Genomic DNA, 18,619 nt, shown 5'->3' with positions numbered 1-18,619 from the left:
TCACTGTTTGGTGGCGGCGGAGGCTCGGGTGTTATTATTGCCACGTCCTCTGCCTTTGTTATTGATCCCTCTATAACCTCCTCTATTTGAGCCTTTATTAAAGGTGCCCTGTGTAGTGATTTTGAATGACGAAGAGGTTTGAGATGTGTTGCCTCTGCCTGAGCCTCGAAAAGAGGAGCGACGAAAGGAGCTCCTAGACTGTTGGAATTGAAGTGCGCCCATGGACTTAGCGGTGTCAGTATCTTTTTTCATCTTTTCTAAGATGGTATCAATCGCAGGGCCAAATAAGAAATCCTGATTTATGGGTTGATTGAGTATGGTAGATTGCACTTCATTTTTAAATCCAGAAATGTGGAGCCAGGCATGCCAACGTAGTAACACACTAGTGTTGACAGACCTAGCGGCTGTATCAGCTACATCAAGGGCGCATTTTATGGATGCGTTAGTGATGAATTTCCCTTCCTGTGTAGGTCGTTTGCTTTTGCCTTATAGGGTTCTGGTAGGTGTTGTAATAATCCTTCCAGTTGGTCATAGAGTGCTCTGTCATAACGTGCTAGGAGAGCTTGGGTATCGGCAATTCTCCAGGTATTTGCTGCCAGAGAGGCCACCCTTTTTCCAGAGGCTTCTAAAAATTTTGACTCTTTGTCAGGAGGGGGAGCACCCCTGTTTGAGAATTTGCTCTTTACCTGACATTAGATATAACTAGGGAGTCTAGTGGTAGCTGAGATTTAATATAAGAGGGGTCTATATGGGCCGGTATATATATTTTTTCAATCCTTGGATTAAGGACACGCGCCCTGGCTGGGTCTTTAAAGATGTCTGGTGCGTGTTTTAGTCTTCCTTTTAGCACGTACACTCTTCTCTGATGTTGGGAAGGTGTTGAATAGAAAATCCTCCTCTATAGGGTCAGTGTGCATGTGTACGCTATGATACTGAGCTGCCGTGTCCACTAGCTGGTTAAAAGCGACAGTGTCTTCAGTAGGGGATGGTTTTGTGGGGTATGGAGAGGGATCTGTTATGGGTTGTGTCTAATATGGGTCATCAGGATCATTATGGTCAGTCCATGTGTCATCTTGTTTCCTTGATCATCAGTTTGTATAAAGACATCCTGAGGATCTTCACCCATGTCCTCTTCATCATAATCTACAGGTGTGGGAGAATATGGAACATAAGGCATGCCTTTGAAAGGAGGAGGTGTTGAAGGGGATGTGCCAAAGTTCTTTCTTTTAGGAGGAACAGGAAAATGTGCTTCAGTGTCCAGTCCTCTCTTGTTTTTATTGTAAACTGATATGTGTCCTGTATCAGGGTCTATATACAGTCTTTGTTGTTCTGGGTACACTGGATCTGGATGAAAAAGTTCTTCCACTGTCTGTGGATTTGGCGCGGAAGATTTTGGATCGGTCGCCTTTTTTGGTGAGTTTCAGACTCTGGGACCCTTGGAGCCTTTTTCGGGTCGACAGGTTTGTTTGGATCGAGCGTCTTTTTGGGCTGGATGTCCTTTGTATGATGAGCAGCCTTCTTTGGCTAGACGGCCTTTGTGGGCTCGAGAGATTTTTTCGGCTCGACGGCCTTCTTCGGCTCGACGGCCTTCTTCGGCTCGACGGCCTTCTTCGGCTCGACGGCCTTCTTGGGGTCGAAGGCTTTTTCGGTTCGACGACTCTGCTGGTGTCTATGCTCATTCTCGGCTCTGCGGCCGTTCTTGAGTCGACGGCCTTCTTGTGCTCGACAACTTATTTGAGTTTTGATAAGGGCACTTTGGAAAGTGTTTTGTTCGGTCCCGGGGTACCGGAAGGCTTGGGTGTGGTCTTCGGAGCCCTGCCGGAAGGCGGGGCTTCTGAAGCGGTGTTTCGGTCGCGGCTAAGGCTTTTGGGCGATGCTTTGACCGGAGCCTTTTGTGGAGGTGCAGGCGGGGTAGGGGCTTTGGTACTCACAGTTTGCCCCGGTGTGATCTGGTCATCGGAGTGGGACTGGTCCTCTACGGTGACTATTTCCAGGTCGGAGTCCGCCGCCTCTGGGAGGTCATGTTCGTCGCCGAAAATGTTCTCCGGTCTGGTGCCTGGCACTGCATCTCTTGTCGAGCAGCTCTTCGGTTTCGGAAAGTTTTCTTCTACCGGAACAGAGCACAAGCTGGACAGTTTTCTTCGTTGTGCTCCGGAGATAGGCACCTGTTGAATACTTTATGCGTATCACTATGTGGAAACTTAGATGCACACTGTGGGCATCTTTTAAACGGGGTCCTTTCCATCAGCAGGAGACCCACGTGGCGTCGAAAAGGCCCTACGGCCCGCGCCGACTACCAGAGCGAAGTGGAAAGTGTTGTTGAGTCGAGGGATACCAAGCGGAAACAATACAGTCAAATGTAGAAAGTTTTGGCCTTGGAAAGTTGTAAAACTTTGGTCCCGAAGTTGGAGCTGTCGAAGTGCATCCGAACCCAATGGCGGAAAAAAACAATCTGAAGATGCCCATGCGCAGTGTAGTCCAGGGGAGGAGTCACCTATCGCGTGATACTTCGAAGACTCTTCCAAGACAACAAGTTGCAAACATCCGGACCCAACACTAGGCGGTGATCTATGCTAAGATATGAATTCAGCAGCCCACATGCCTCGAACATACCAATTTCTGACTAGAAATAATCAAAAACTGTAGAGCTCAAGCTCCAGGATCCTCACAGAAGAAGCCGGAAAAAAGAACTGACCTAACTGTCACCAGTGGTGCATAATGGGAGCAGAGTGGCTCCTGGAGGTCTTAAAGGCACGGTGTCCAAGTTCTTGAAAGCCTGAAAGGCAAGGTGACAGTTTTTTTCTGTCCTGTGATGTTTATTCACCTATGCAGTCTTTAGGCCAAATGCCTTCTATTACCTGCTTTTCTTTATGAAACTAAAGGTTTTCTTGTATGACACTATTATTCAGTGTATGTTTTCTATTACAGTATTTATGTGTAATACTACTTTTTATGCAAGAAAAACCTATGTAATTTTGGCATGTTGACCTATTGGAAATAGGTTAGACTACACATTTATGGTTATTATATACATGTATATATGTAAGTCATGGTAGTGCTGGACACTTTTTGGTCTCGCATACACATATATATATGTATATTTCTATATGCTCTGGGATCCCGCACATTGGCGGGGATTTTTTAGTGCTTATGACTATTGATGAGTATCCCCTGGAAGAGAAAGTACTTTCTACACTGTTTACACTACTTTCTACACTGTTTACACTCTGAACAAGTTGAATAAGGGTAGTATTCCAAGAATAGCAGGTATTAATCTATATATCTAACATTGAAGGAAGGTTGTAATGTTTTTCATATTTTTGTTCTGTAAATGTGGATCTAAACTTAGGGAGATTTATTACTGCTTAAGATTCTGGAGTAAATCATTCTATAAATAAATTAAAAGGTATAGTTTGGTTTATTTATTGAAAATTACCTGTAAATGTATTTTAAGAGGTCCTTTGCATTAATAATCGGATAATTCCCACAGGATTAAAGTAAGTAGGTAACCACATGATGTATGCTATGTAAAACCTGAGGAGGCCCAAGAAGAGTGAAAATAGGATGTTTGTTTTTGCTACAATCTGAAAAGACATTAAACTGCATAATGCTTTGCATTATGTTTTGCTCATCTAGCAATGTAATGGTTTGAAATAAATGTACTCTGGCTTTTATTGTGCATTTGTATCACATTCGGAACAGTGTGCGTTTAATTTCATTTTTTATAAATGTGTCTTTTTAAAATTATTGGTTTTTACGGTTTGTCGTGTCTGGAATGTTGTTTCTTTGTTATGTTCAACAACAATACTGAATATCTGCTGCTAAATGTTTAAACTGTCTTAAAGAAGCAGGACCTTGATACAGCAAAAAGTGTTGGCTGTTCTTAATTTTGACAGTGTTGCATATGCGATGGCTGCTTCCAATATGATTATATTACCATTGTTATACGCGGATAGAGAATGAATAAATATTTTAAAATATTGAAAGCTGCATTGTCACTGTAAATGCAATATATTTCGTTCAGTGTTGAGGTTAAAAGTAGTTATACATTTTGAATACAGATTAAATGCAGTGTATGAAAATTTATTTCTGCGAGTTGTAATTTTTTAGTTAATTGTTTTTCGAAAATGAACCTCCCGGCTGTGAATGTACCAATTGTCTAGTTCATCCGAATCAATTTTGGCTGGATTTTTCAACCCTCTGGGCTTCTAGAAAGGGAACTATTTGATCCTCCCTTTCCTTTTACTCTTGTCAATAAACCCACAGAATATTGTATTGACTAAAAGATGTACATTTGCATTGAACACAGGCAAGAGAAAATTAGATCAACTCTGTCCAAAATGTTTAGGGGCTTGGCTATGTGGTTAGGTATGAAAAATCATGGCATGTCCTGACTGAGAAAAACCAGGTACGCTCATCCTTCCTTGGCTCATAATTACTGTAAAGAAGAGGTGAGTACAGGGGCAGATGCATCCGACAGCTTTGACACATATACTACAAACTACCAAACGCAGCAGCCTCTGGGTAGCACAGATTGAGGGAAGATCCAGCAGTGCCTGCTAGAATCAAGACCAAGCCAAAGTTAATCTACAAGTGACAGATGAATATTTAGAGAGAAGATGCAGGTGCCAACCCATGTGATTAAATGTACATCATCTGAGGAGACATGCAAGTGAGGAGCTAGTGTAAAGTCATTCCCGTCTGAAATATCTGTCCTTCAGATACATGGCCATGTAACTGGAGGGAGACCACAAAATTGCACTACATCAATATGCCTCCTTGATTGGTGACAGAACATTTACAGACGCCAATTTTAACCAAAGAAAACCTGATTACAGTATGAAAAATGTGTGACATTTCTGAAAATTAACACAGTTTACAGCTGCACAGGAAAGTCAGCTTGCCATCCTAAGAGAAGCTTATTGTTGATGTTGTTTTGTTAAACACTTAACCCCTTAAGTGCTGCCTCGGTGCATTGGCCGACGGCAGCACTACCTCCCCAGTGCTGCGCACGACCATTGAACGTCCATTCAGCACTAGTTCTAATGGACAGCGCAGCACTGGGGAGGAATGTGTAATAGCAGCTATAAGGTTAAGTGTACAGGGGTAGATCCCATCTTAACCGCATGCGCGCTAGCGGGTTTTCCCGCTGCGCGCTGAAAATTCGAAAATCGGGCGTTACGTGACAAAGCCAGCTCGTCATGCGCGCAGCGCAGGTAAGGCCCATGACGAGCTGGCTTTGTCACCAGCACTGAAGGGGTTAACAAGACATGGAGATCAGTAATCTCACAAGTGATATCCAGTGAAAATTGTAATCCAATTCAGCATGCATTTATTACAAGGGTGACTTAACAAGTATACAACTGGTTGACTTGAAGGACTTAGAGCCTGCACATCTACATGTCTGAATCAGATTGGAATGATCTTGTAATTGGCAATTAGTGGGAGACACATATATAGAGAGATAGTTAAATTATGGAGGTAGTACAATACAGAACTTGGATGCAGCAACATTCCAGGCCCAAACATGGATTCTTATTCTTCAGAGAATGGCATGACATTAATTTGCAAGTAAACAGAATATCTTTAAGTTGCATGCAAGAGTTTGAGGGACTCACGGTACAGACTACCCTTTGCACAATGCATAGCAGTTTAAAATATTTTGCTTGGCAACAAGAAGCAAATACAAATTGATTAAGGCCAAAGAAGGTTCTGGATAAGGCATTTTTGACCCTTATAAAATTTGACTCAAGGCATGTTGTGAGATCCAAGATACAGACGATCATTGAAATCCAGTCTGGATAAAGGGTTTTGTAGTTTAAATACACTATCCAGGTTCAAGGAGTGGTAAGCAGCGATTTAGAGAGCAGAGGTAGTTAAACAGGTTGCCTGAACTGCTCTACCCTGACACAAGATTAAGAGTTGACGACTGGTGAGGATGCCAACGTTTCTCATTGTAGAGACTGGTTTGGAACCAGATCTTATTACAATTGACCACAATTTAGCCTCCCCAAGATGGGGAATCTAAAGCTGTGAGAGACACTTCCGTTTTAAAAGGGTTAATCTTCGGAAAGGTACTGCCCATCAGCAGGCTGACCATTGCTAAATATTAACAGAAGGGTATTTTGATGCATAAAAGTCGCAGTAGTATTAGCATACATAAAAGCAGGCCTGATAAAACTTGCAACAATTTTGCAAGTGGGAGCATATAAAGAGTGAACAATATGGTTGATAATATTGAACCTTGAGGTTCGCCCCAGCGGATCTGTTAAGGACTGCACTAAAATAGGAGAAACATGATGGGTTGAGATATTTTTAACAGAAAAGACTTTGCCTAATACAGAACCGCAACGTTACAGTAAGAAAGAGTCTGTGAAAGAAAGGGCCAACAATAGACACAAGAGTGTTTGTGCTCTACCATTTCTGTGTTCTGGCCCGAAACTCTTGTTAAGCAGCGGTAGATTTGAGTAGTTTGGCTACATACAGAAGATGGGAAATAAGTGATGATTGTCAAAGTCGAAATGATTCACTGACGATTTTGTGAGACCCCCTACTACTTTCCTTTCATCAGGAAATATGACTAAAACAAGTGAGCATTATGTAAGATTTCACTGGTCACAAAACCGATCACAAGTACTAGAGTCTGCAGAATCATACTCAATTATGCTCATGGGTGAACTCACAGATCAGCAATTTGGGAATTTCCTTGAATATCATTTCTCATACTTGCCACAGATAAGCACTATCACGTTAAAAGTCCTTCCATGAGTGTGAGTTACTCACTCTTGTATCTCAAAAAATGCTCTGGCACTGCTCTTTTTTCTTAATTAACCATACATGTCTCCTATTAGTCTAATTACAGATACAACCTTTTAGCAAAGAAAATCTGTGACAGATGATTTTACAAGACCAGCGCAGTTGTGCTCTATACATTTCATATCAGCCTTAGTCAAGCCTTATGAAAATACTTCCTTATACCTGTGTATAGTACAGCGTGTACACCCAAGTGCTTAAATTGCTGCATTAAGATAAGGGATGGTAAATCCGAATAGAAGCAATATACCCCTGGATTTTATAATACCACCTTGAAAAGAGGCCAAAATTCATCGACTATTGGGCTATGTGTTCAAGCATCACTAAGAATATGAAGTTTAAAAGCAGAGCAGGCTATATACTGGGAACATACAATGTAGTAAACTGCACATTATACAACACTACATGTGGTGTGCTTTTGTCTAGCCACCCCACTTTGTTTTTCTTCTTATCCCCTTCCCATTTCATTATTGTGTTCACCTGCAGTCACATTTGCCTCTGAAACCTTTCTTGCTCTTAATTCATATTATAAATACATGCAGCCTAGGTAGGTAATGTGCATATTTTTTGTAATTCTGATTTAAGCTAGACATTCATTATCTATACATTTATGTGCAAACAGTGTTTCACTTCTTTGGCCAGAGTGTATGAAGTTACCAGTCTGTTGGATGCGCTGCATGAAAAGTGTGCCTGTGAAGGGTATACACTCAAAAGATTGAGTTTTTAATATCGATTTCCATTAATATCTTATTAAAAATATCGAATGGACACAATATCGAATGGACAGAATATCGACTACAAAAATATCGAATAGAATAGCAGTAATATCGAATTAAAAATATAGAACAGACAAAATATCGGATGGACAGAATATAGACAACAAAAATATAGAATGGACAGAATATAGACAACAAAAATATTGAATGGACAGAATATAGACAACAAAAATATCGAATTTGAGGTAAGGTATTATACATTTTTTAATATTATCCAATTTTTTAAAGTGTTTTTTATGTTAGTATATATGTGAAAAGTGTATATTTATTTTATAATTTATTTTAATTAATACATTTTATGGTATTTAATATTTGTGTAATATAATTCTGAAGCGGGTTTATAGGGGAATAGGGTGGGAAGTATTTTAATTATAATTAATTATGTTAATTTCTTTATTGGTATTTATTTTGAATTGTTAATTAATTGGTAATTAAAATATAATTGGTAGTTAATTTTAATTAATTGATTAATAGATAATTATGTATATTTTATTAATTTATTTTCTGTAGCGGGTTGTGGGTTTATAGGGGAATAGGGTGGGAAGTAATTTAATTATAATTAATCAAAATGTTGAATTTATTTATTTTGAATTAATTGATATTACTTTTTTGATTGGTAATTAAATTAAATATAATTGGTAATTTATTTTGATTAATAGATTAATTGATTATTATGTTAATTTTATTAATTTATTTTCTGTTGCGGGTTTGTAGTAGAATAGGGTGGGAAGTAATTTAATTGTAATTAATTAAATATTTTAATTTATTGGTTTTGTTTTGTTGTAATTTTTAATTATTTTTTAATTGTTAATTAATTGTTAAATAATTTGTATTAATAGGTAATTATTTGTAATAATTTTTTTGTATTTTCAATTGATTATATTATATAAAATTGTTAATTACTTTTAATTAATTTGTAATTGGTATTAATATTTAATTTATTTTTATTCATATATGAAGTATTTACGTTCCTTACTGTTGCACTCACTGGAGTGGGAATAGTAATTTTTACTCCTACGCTATCCAATGCTTTCCCTACTGTTGTACTCTCTGGAGTGGAAATAGTAATTTTTACCCTCCCGCTATCCAACGCTTTCTCTACTGTTGCACTCACTGGAGTGGGAATAGAAATTTTTACACCTACGCTATCCAACGCTTTCCCTACTGTTGCACTCACTGGAGTAGGAATAGTAATTTTTACCTCTACCCTATCCAATGCTTTCCCTACTGTTGCACTCACTGGAGTGGGAATAGAAATTTTTACACCTACGCTATCCAACGCTTTCCCTACTGTTGCACTCACTGGAGTAGGAATAGTAATTTTTACCTCTACCCTATCCAATGCTTTCCCTACTGTTGCACTCACTGGAGTGGGAATAGTAAATTTTATGCCTACGCTATCCAATGCTTTCCCTACTGGTGCACTCTCTGGATGTGGGAATAGTAATTTTTACCCCTACGCTCTCATACGCTTTCCCAACTGTTGAACTCACTGTATTGGGAATAGTAATTTTTACCCCTACGCTATCCCTACTGATGCACTCACTGGAGTGGGAACAGTAATTTTTACCTCTACGCTATCCAACGCTTTCCCTACTGTTGCAATCTCTGGAGTGGGAATAGTAATTTTTACTCCTACGCTATCCAACACTTTCCCTACTGTTGCACTCTGTGGAGTGAGTAGGAAGGAGTTGTTTCTGTCCTGTAACTCCAGTTCTGTAGTAGGGGTATCTCTGTTATAGTCATAATCTAGTGAATAGTCCCGCCCATGTGCGTGGACCCCGGAGCAATCAAAAATAATCTCTTAAAGTGTCGAAAAAAATGTATAACTGCACAGACACTTAAGAGAGAATTAAAGACAGATAATGCAGCCTATAAAACCAGGCTACACTTCAACTAGAAATTCCACCAAAAATCCACAAACCGCAAAGTCTGTCCAGATTTCCCTTGCCTCAACAGCAAAACCCCTCTGGACAGACAAGCCCCATAGGCTGCCATTATGTGGCTCAGAACAGGATACTGTGCCTTTAAGAGAACTTTCCAGAACTTCACAGTATCCCAGAATGCACTGCATCTGGGAACATCAGTTCTTTTTGAAGGCGTAACACGCCAGACCTGTAGCATTCATTACATGAATATCTCTCTCACCGGCGAGGAGGGCGGGCGCTTATGACTATAACACAGATACCCCTACTACAGAACTGGAGTTACAGGACAGAAACTACTCCTTCTGTAGTAGGGGATCTCTGTGTATAGTCATAATCTAGTGAATAGAATGGCAAGCCCAGCCCCACACCAAAGCGGCGGTTGAGAAACGAGAAATAACACCACTATTGTGCGAACAGATTTCGCAGCGAAGCCTGCCCAACCTGAGCGTCTGCCCTGGCATCAGTGTCCAGGCAGTAATGCTTAGCAAAGGTATGGACTGACTTCCAAGTGGCCGCCTTGCAGATTTCTGCAATTGGAACATTACGGAGCAAAGCCGTCGTGGCAGCTTTGCCCCTGGTGGAATGAGCCTTAGGTTTACCCCTAAGGTCTTATTAGCCTTTTGGTAACACAGTTGTATGCAGGACACAATCCACCTAGAGATGGACTGTTTTGAGGTAGCAAGACCGGTCCTGACTGATCCATAATTGATAAAAAAATTGATCTGACCTACGAATATCATTGGTCTTATCCAGATAAAATTTCAACACCCTCCTAACATCCAGGGAATGTAGCGACCTTTCCGCTGGAGAGGAAGGATTCTGCAAAAACGTAGGTAAAGTTATGGTCTGGTTAACATGAAAATCAGATATAACCTTTGGAAGAAATTTAGGGTGAGTACGCATAACAACCTTAGCAGCATGAAATACAGTATAAGGTTCCTGGCAACACAACGCCTGAATTTCACTCACTCTGCGGGCCGATGTAATGGCCACGAGGAACGCCGCCTTCCAGGACAAGTGCTGCAACGATGCCTTATGAATAGGTTCAAAAGGCTCCTTCATCAATCTGGACAGCACCACATTCAAATCCCATGAAGGCGAAGGAAGCCGGACAGGAGGGAACACTTTCTTCAAGCCTTCCAAAAAATCTTTGATCACAGGGATCTGAAAGAAGGAAGTCTATGAAGGGCATTTCCTGTAGGAAGTCAGCACAGCAAGATGAACCTTAATGGAATGGATATTAAGGCCAAACTGCGCCAGATGCAGAAGATATGAAAGGATGACATCTTCCTTACATGTCGTCGGGTCATAATTCTTGGACTTGCACCAGATGCAAAACCTCTTCCACTTCTAAGCATAGGAAGTCCGAGTGGAAGGTCGCTTAGCCTCCTTCAGTATGTCCATGCAATCTTCAGGTAGATTCAAATGGCCATATTGCACTATCTCAGGAGCCATGCCGCCAAACTCAAAGACGAGAGGTTGGGGTGCAACATCTGCCCCCGAACTTCGTGAGAAGGTCCGGCCTGCACGGCAGCCGTATGTGAGGAAGGAGAGACCGGTGAAGCAGGTCCGTGAACAACCACTGCCTGGGCCATTCCGGGGCAATCAGGATCATCCGCGCCCTGGACTGGGACAGCTTGATGAGCATCGCCGGAATCAGGGGAATGGGTGGAAAAGCATACAGAAAGCTGTTCGACCAGTTGATCCATAGCGCATTCCCCAGCGCCCCCTGCTGGTAGTACCTGGAGGGGAAGTCTCGGCATTTGCTGTTTTCGGCGGTGGCGAACAGATCTATGTCTGGAGTCCCCCACCTTGCGAAGACTTCTCCTAGTACTTCGTCGTTTATGACCCATTCGTGGTTTTCCTGAATCAGTCTGCTCAGTGCGTCCGCCTGAACATTCTGCACACGTGGTAGATGGGTAGCCGTTATCGTCAGTCCTCTGGCCAGACGCCATCGCCAGATCGCCTGCGCCTCCTGCGACAGAGTGCGTGATCTCGAGCCTCCCTCCATGTTGAGGTAATACATCATGGTCGTATTGTCCGTCTGTACAAGCAGAGAATTGGTCTGGAAGGACGGATGAAAGGTTTTCAGTGCCAAGTGAACAGCTCTGAGTTCCAGGAAGTTGATGTGATATGTGGACTCCGTCGGTGACCACGTTCCTTTAATCTGTAAGTCTCGGGAGTGCGCCCCCCAGCCTTGGAGAGAAGCATCAGTCACGATAGTCTGAGTGGGAATGTCCTTGTGGAAGGGAACCCCTCTGAGGAGATTCTTCGCTGAAAACCACCACTTCAGAGACTGAAGAGCATGCAGAGACAGTCGTATCTTGTCGTCCCAAGTTCCTTTCCTCTGATCCCACTGATTCTCCAAGCACTCCTGCAACGGTCTCATGTGCAGTCCTGCGTACGGCGATCCCAGTAGAGAAGATAACGTCCTCACTGTTGTAGATGGAGTGGTCATAAGAGCCTGAGCCTGCAGAAGGAGTGATAATCGTCGCTCCTCCGAAGGAGACACGCTTGCTGACAGCGTATTGATGGTGGCTCCCAAGTACTGAATGCTCTGGACCGGAGTCGGGACAGACTTTGACATGTTGATGTGCAACCCCAGCTTGTTCAAGAGAACGCACGTCTTCTGGAAGTGTGCCTGAGCTTCCGAGAAGGAGTAGGCCTTGATCAACCAATCGTCCAGGTACGGGTAGACAAACACCTTGTTCTTCCTTAGGTGTGCTGCTACCACTGCCATGCACTTCGAGAATGTTCTGGGCACAGACTTCAGCCCGAATGGCAGTACTGTGTACTGATAATGATTGGTGCCGACTTGGAATCGCAGGAACTTCCTGTGTTTTTTGTGCAATGGGCACATGGAAGTACGCATCCTGTAGGTCTATTGCACATAGCCAGTCTCCCTGTTGCAACTGTGGATAAATCTGATGCAACGACAGCATGCAAAACTTCTCTCTGCGAATCCACTTGTTAGCCTGTCGCAAGTTCAGAATGGGCCTGAAGTCGTTCTTGTCCTTCTTGCGAACCAGGAAGAACCGGGAGTACAGACCTCTTCCTCTTTGAGACAGAGGTACGTCTTCTATCGCCCTTTTCCTTAACAGGATATCGGCCTCCGCCTGGAGCTCGCGCAGTTGAAACTGCGAGCTGACCGGAGGAATTGATGGGGGCGGGCTGGTGAACCGAAGACTGTATCCATTGCAAACAATATTCAGCACCCACTTGTCCTGAGTAATTTTTCTCCACTCTGCCAGAAAAAATGTAACGCTTCCCCCCACCGGAGCGGGTAACGGATGTAGGGGAAGTAACCGCTCAGGGTCGAGACCCGGCCGGGCCCTTGTTCGCTGTAGAGGACTGCTGTCCCCCTCTACCCTTCTGGCGCTTCTGGAAGGGTCTCCGGAACTGCTGCTGTTGTTGCTGCTGCTGTCCCGAAGTCTGCCCTCGTCCTCTTCCCTGTGCACCGAACCGTCTCTGGAACGGGGGTAGGCCTTCTTTTCTTTGGGCTTCTCCAAGCCCACAGCCGTTAGGGTCTCTGCCTCCGCCTTCATGCGGGCCATCTCATCATCGGCATGCTGGCCGAACAGAGTTTCCCCCAAGAAGGGCAGATTGGCCACCCGCTGCTGGGCCTCCGGCTTGAGTGATGTGAGCCTGAGCCAAGCATGGCGCCCCTGGTTGATCCCATGACAGTACCCATGGGCAGCCAAAAGAGAGACATCTGCAGCCGCTCTGATGACCTGGTTTGAAAACAGCATCCCCTCTTTGAGTATCTCCTGGAAGTCCTCCCTCTTGTCTCATGGCAGGAGTTCCGTGAACTATTGAAGGGATTCCCACAGGGCACAGTCATACCGCCCTAGCAACGCCGCATCGCTGGATGCCTTCATGGCCGTGGATGCCGTCCCACAAGCCTTCCTACCAGCTGAGTCGATCCATCGGCTCTCCTTATCGGGCGGTACGGTTTAAGACCGGGAGGTAGAATGTAGCTTCCTGGCCGCCGTCACTATAACAGAGTCCGGAACCGGGTCTATCCGCAGAAAAGCCCGGTCCGAATCTGGGGCCCTGTACTTCTTCAGAAGTCGGGAGGGAGCGGCCTTCGCCACCGCTGGCGTGAGGAACAGCTCCTCCGCAGGCTCTACCAAACCAGGCACTAGCGGCAGTAGAGGGCGAGACAAATGCTTCTTGTAAAGCGTCTCAAAAATCACGGACGTCGTGGGTGTTGGAGCTGTCACCATGATTCCCAATTTCGCCGCCCCCCTCAGGGGAACATCCTGGAACGTGCTGATGTCGTCCACCGGAGACACCCTTGTCCCTGGGGATTCTGACAAGGTCGGTGAATAGGTCCTGGTCCTGGACCTGGAGGAGTCCATGCGGGGCCTCGATCCATGCCTCCGATGGTGACCTCTTGAGCTGGTGGAGGATCTACGTCGACTCCTCGATCTCCCCCTCTGTCCGGAGCGTGATCGTGACCTCCTTGGCTTCGGTCGATCCGCCGGTTCTACCGAAGCGGGCGTCTTTGGTTTGGCCGGGGCCCTCGGCTTAGGGGTCCCCTTGGGAGGAGTCGGAAGTCGGGTCAGTGAGACCGACCTCGGAGGGACCGGAGGCGGCTTGTCTGCTGGCAGCTGAAGTCGAGGTATAGGTTGTGGGACTGGTGGTTGAGGAGGAGGAGTAGGGGCCCTCGGAGGGAGCCCCCTCGGTAATGGAGGCGGGGGTGTAACCGGCCTCTGTGACGGGGTATACACCACGGAGTACACCGAACCCAGTGATCCACCTTCCTTTCCAGCCTGGGACGTTGGCGAACCTCCCATGGTGCCAGACCTCCTTCCATGTCTCTTCGGCGTCAAAGAACGGCGACCGGACGGCGAGCGTCGGTCCCTCAATGGCGAGCGTCTTCTCCTCGGCGTCGACCGTCTCTCCCTCGACGGCTAATGCCTTCTCCTCGACGGCGACTTCCTGCGCCTCGACGGCGACCTCCTGCGCCTCGACGGCGACCTCCTGCGCCTCGACGGCGATCTTCTCTTCGACGACGAGGATCCCCTCGACGACCAACTTCTCCTTTTCGCTGATGGCGAACGGCGGTGTCGCCTCGACGGCGAGCGCCGACGCCGGGCCTTTTGATGTCGATCACTCGACGATGACTCTGACGAGGAGGACAACGAAATCGTCACAGGAGACCTCGACGGCGGTCTGTTCAGTTCCTTCGACGTCTAGCGTCGACGTCGCTTCGACCCAGAGCCCTGGGGAGACGGGGAACAGACTGTAGTCATCCCTCTCGACGCCGTATTCGGTGCAATCGACCCAGACGGAGAATGGGGACGCTTGTTGGTCTTCCTGCCCCTGGGGAGCCCCCCAGAGGCCTCAGCACGGGCAGAGGAAGCCCCTCCAGATCTACCTTGCGCCTTCAGCCTTCTTTCCTCAAGGCCCTGAAGCCGGATCTTCTTTCTGTCCTTCAGGGTCCTGCCAGAGAAGCCCTGACAAATCACACACTCCTCTGGGACATGGGAAGAGGGAAGGCAGAGGATACACACCTCATGGGGATCCGATTTGGCCTTCTTCCTGGAGCATTCTGGACATTTGTCAAATAATGCAGGCATATTTTACAATCAAAAGGGTGCACCAAAGGATAAACAAGAAGAAAGGCACCAAAGTACTTTAGAAAAGCACTCAACTTGAAACAAAAGTGAAAAATCACCAATAAACACTTGAAAAGGGAGAACTCAATGCTCCAGGGTCCTGCTTGCAGGAGCCGGAAAAAAGAACTGAAAGTAAAAGGGACCTGCAGTGCATTCTGGGATACAGTGAAGTTCTGGAAAGTTCTCTTAAAGGCACAGTATCCTGTTCTGAGCCACATAATGGCAGCCTATGGTGGCAGCCTATGGGGCTTGTCTGTCCAGGTCTTCCTCTCTATCATTCCAGAGGGGTTTTGCTGTTGAGGCAAGGGAAATCTGGACAGACTTTGCTGTTTGTGGATTTTTGGTGGAATTTCTAGTTGAAGCACTGGACAGTGTAGCCTGGTTTTATAGGCTGTATTATCTGTCTTTAATGCTCTCTTAAGTGTCTGTGCAGTTCTGCATTTTTTCGACACTTTAAGAGATTATTTTTGATTGCTCCGGGGTCGACGCACATGGGCGGGACTATTCCCTAGATTATGACTATACACAGAGATCCCCTACTACAGAATAGTAATTTTTACTACTGCGCTATCCAACGCTTTCCCTACTGTTTTACTCTCTGGAGTGGGAATAGTAATTTTTACCCTCCCGCTATCCAACACTTGCCCTACTGTTTTACTCATTGGAGTGGAAATAGTAATTTTTACCACTACGCTATCAAACGCTTTCCCTACTGTTGCACTCACTGGAGTGGGAATAGTATTTTTTACCTCTACGTTATCCAACGCTTTCCCTACTGTTGCACTCTCTGGAGTGGGAAAAGTAATTATTACCCTCCTGCTATCCAATGCTTTCCCTACTGTTGCACTCACTGGAGTGGGAATAGTTAATTTTATGCCTACGCTATCCAACGCTTTCCCTACTGTTGCACTCTCTGGAGTGGGAATAGTAATTTTACCCCAACGCTATCCATGCTTTCCCTACTGTTGCACTCTCTGGGGTGGGAATAGTAATTTTTCACCCTACCGCTATCCAACGCTTTCCCTACTGTTGCACTCACTGGAGTGGGAATAGTAATTTTTACTGCTACGCTATCCAATGTTTTCTCTACTGTTGCACTCACTGGAGTTGTAATAGTAAATTTAACCATTTAACCCTTTCGCTATCCTACGGTAAAAATATTGTAAATTTGTTATTAATATTATGTTTATTTATATATATCAACTCACTCTTCCCCAAACGAGGAAAAAGGGTTGACCACGCTCCTGGATTAACGCATTTCGGTGTTGCAGCACACCTTGTTCACGATCAACAGTCTCTGTATAACGTTACAATTTAAAATGTTCATCATGACTTGTTTCCTTTCATGTGACTAGCCATTCGGAATTCTGATCTTAGTAGTTTCCTGTTTTTCTTGAATGTTTACCCGTTATGATCTGCTTGTTCTTTTTCTTCGGGAGTTTGTGTCTTTTTGCCTTTAATATCCGTTTTCAATTTCATCTTCCTTTTCTCTTGTATTTTATTTTTTAGGCCAATTTTGTTTTATCGATCTTTCCCGGGAGTCAGTTGTTAAATACATGTTCTGTTGATTGGTATAACATTGTATGGCACCAATGCACAATTGATGAATTACTTTTCATCCCTCTGGTGGGATTTGTGACTTGGTACCTTGTATTTCTTTTTTCCTTTTCAAACCAGGTCCTTCAGATGCTGCCTTATTCTGGATATTTTTTGCACGTTTCTCTGATCACTCCTCCTTCTTATTGCAAATGAATATATAATTCTTCTGACTGATTCAGGCCGTGTGGGTGTAGGGTCCTCATATTCAGGATGTAGCGCGATTCTCTTTTGCGCAATTCTGTTTCTCGATTTCCACCGCAGCGTTTTTTTGGCAGTGTCTCAATTCCATAAAATCTCAATTTTTTCCAATCTCCCTGGTGTTCTTGTTCCATGTGCTTAGCTACTGCATTGGATCAATCTTTGTGTATGGTTGCTCTCGTGCGTTCCATTATTCTTTTCTTTAATTCGCACGTTGTGCTACCCACATATCTTTTGGGACACGGACATTCCACTACATATATCGTGTAGGGTGTCTTGCATGTGATCAGTTGGCGTATTTCCCATGTCTTATTGTTCGCCACAGTTATTTCCTTGGTGGGTTTAGCTATTTGGCACTATATATATATATATATATATATATATATATATATAAAAAATTAAATAGTTTTTTTTAAGTTACATTAATTATTTATTAATTTTAAGGTTAAGTATTTTAAGTATGTTTAAGTTAATTATATTTATTATTTCATTAATTTTCAATTACTTTTAAGATATTTAAAAAATTCGATATTTTGACTAACTATATTTTTTTACAACGATATTTTTGATTCGATATTTTTGTACTTATCTGTTTGGAGATTGGGAGTAGATATTTTTGCATTCTATATTTTTTACTCGATATTTTGGTAAGTCTGTACTTGTGTCATCGATATTCTTTCAGTGATCCCCTCTGAAGATCTATCCTACTGGCATCTTACTTAAAGCGTTATTCAGACTGCCAGGGAAATGGACAGTGTGATGGAACATTCACAGCATGAAGGTAGTGGTAGATCAGATGAATCCAAAACCTTGAGATTATCGGAGACCTGACATTAGACACAAGAGTCACGGCATGTCAGGTAATGACTTACGGAGGCCTGGTGAAACTATGGATTCATTAATGGAAGAGGAACATTTCTGCTGAACTACACACAATCAATGGCCTACAGATGCTGCTCAAGGTAGGGATGCGAAGGACGATGGGGACATTACAGTACAGAAGATTTGGCCAATGCAAACACTGATCATATGGAGTTAAGAGATAAATGGTCACAGGATATAGGTCTAGACTAAATGGACGCAGATTGGTTGTTGAAACTACAGCAACAAATCAATTATTTGCATATATCATCTCTCAGACTAGCTATATTGTCTGATTTACTCCTCTGCACAGGCCAATTGCACCTAAACTGATTTCTACCACATGGTTCGGTACTGCCCGAACATGATTTCGTTTTGGGAGAGGACATGTTAGAATTCACACTGCTGAGAAATCTGGAAACTTGCCTCTTAGGATAGGTGCCTCAGCCGGAAGAAGACGAAACTTGGAAATAGGTTTTTGGCCTAGTCCTTATGGTAGGTAAAAGGTGTATATTAAAGTGGAAATCAACCAGAGCCCCAGACTTCAAGCAATGGAGAGACAGAGAGACTGCATACTGGGCTTGGTAAAAGATATTGCTTTCCTTTAATAATGTAATGCCAAATCCACCATTAGCTTGCTTACTGCTGGTGGTCAAGTACCTAGCGTGAATGACTAGGAGAAAGGGAATAGGAATGTTAAGTATTGTACCCCATCGGCTTGTGTGAACCCTCACTGTACGAATCATTCCCAAACATGCACACAATATGCTGTCACGGCACATGAACTCCTGCTCCGCCACTCCCTATGACAGCAATGTAT

General features: G+C 43.9%; 1 protein-coding gene across 2 annotated transcripts in view; it reads right to left on the bottom strand.

Annotated features, from left to right (window-relative positions):
* LOC147701481 (carnitine O-palmitoyltransferase 1, liver isoform-like) overlaps window positions 1-18,619 on the bottom strand; it is a 459,588-nt gene that overhangs the window by 330,642 nt on the left and 110,327 nt on the right. The gene's annotated exons all lie outside the window — the stretch shown is intronic.

The sequence above is a fragment of the Lissotriton vulgaris genome, chromosome 7, assembly GCF_964263255.1.
Source record: "Lissotriton vulgaris chromosome 7, aLisVul1.2, whole genome shotgun sequence".
In the NCBI taxonomy this organism is placed as follows: Eukaryota; Metazoa; Chordata; class Amphibia; order Caudata; family Salamandridae; genus Lissotriton; species Lissotriton vulgaris.
This window is presented reverse-complemented; position numbering and strand designations above follow the sequence as displayed.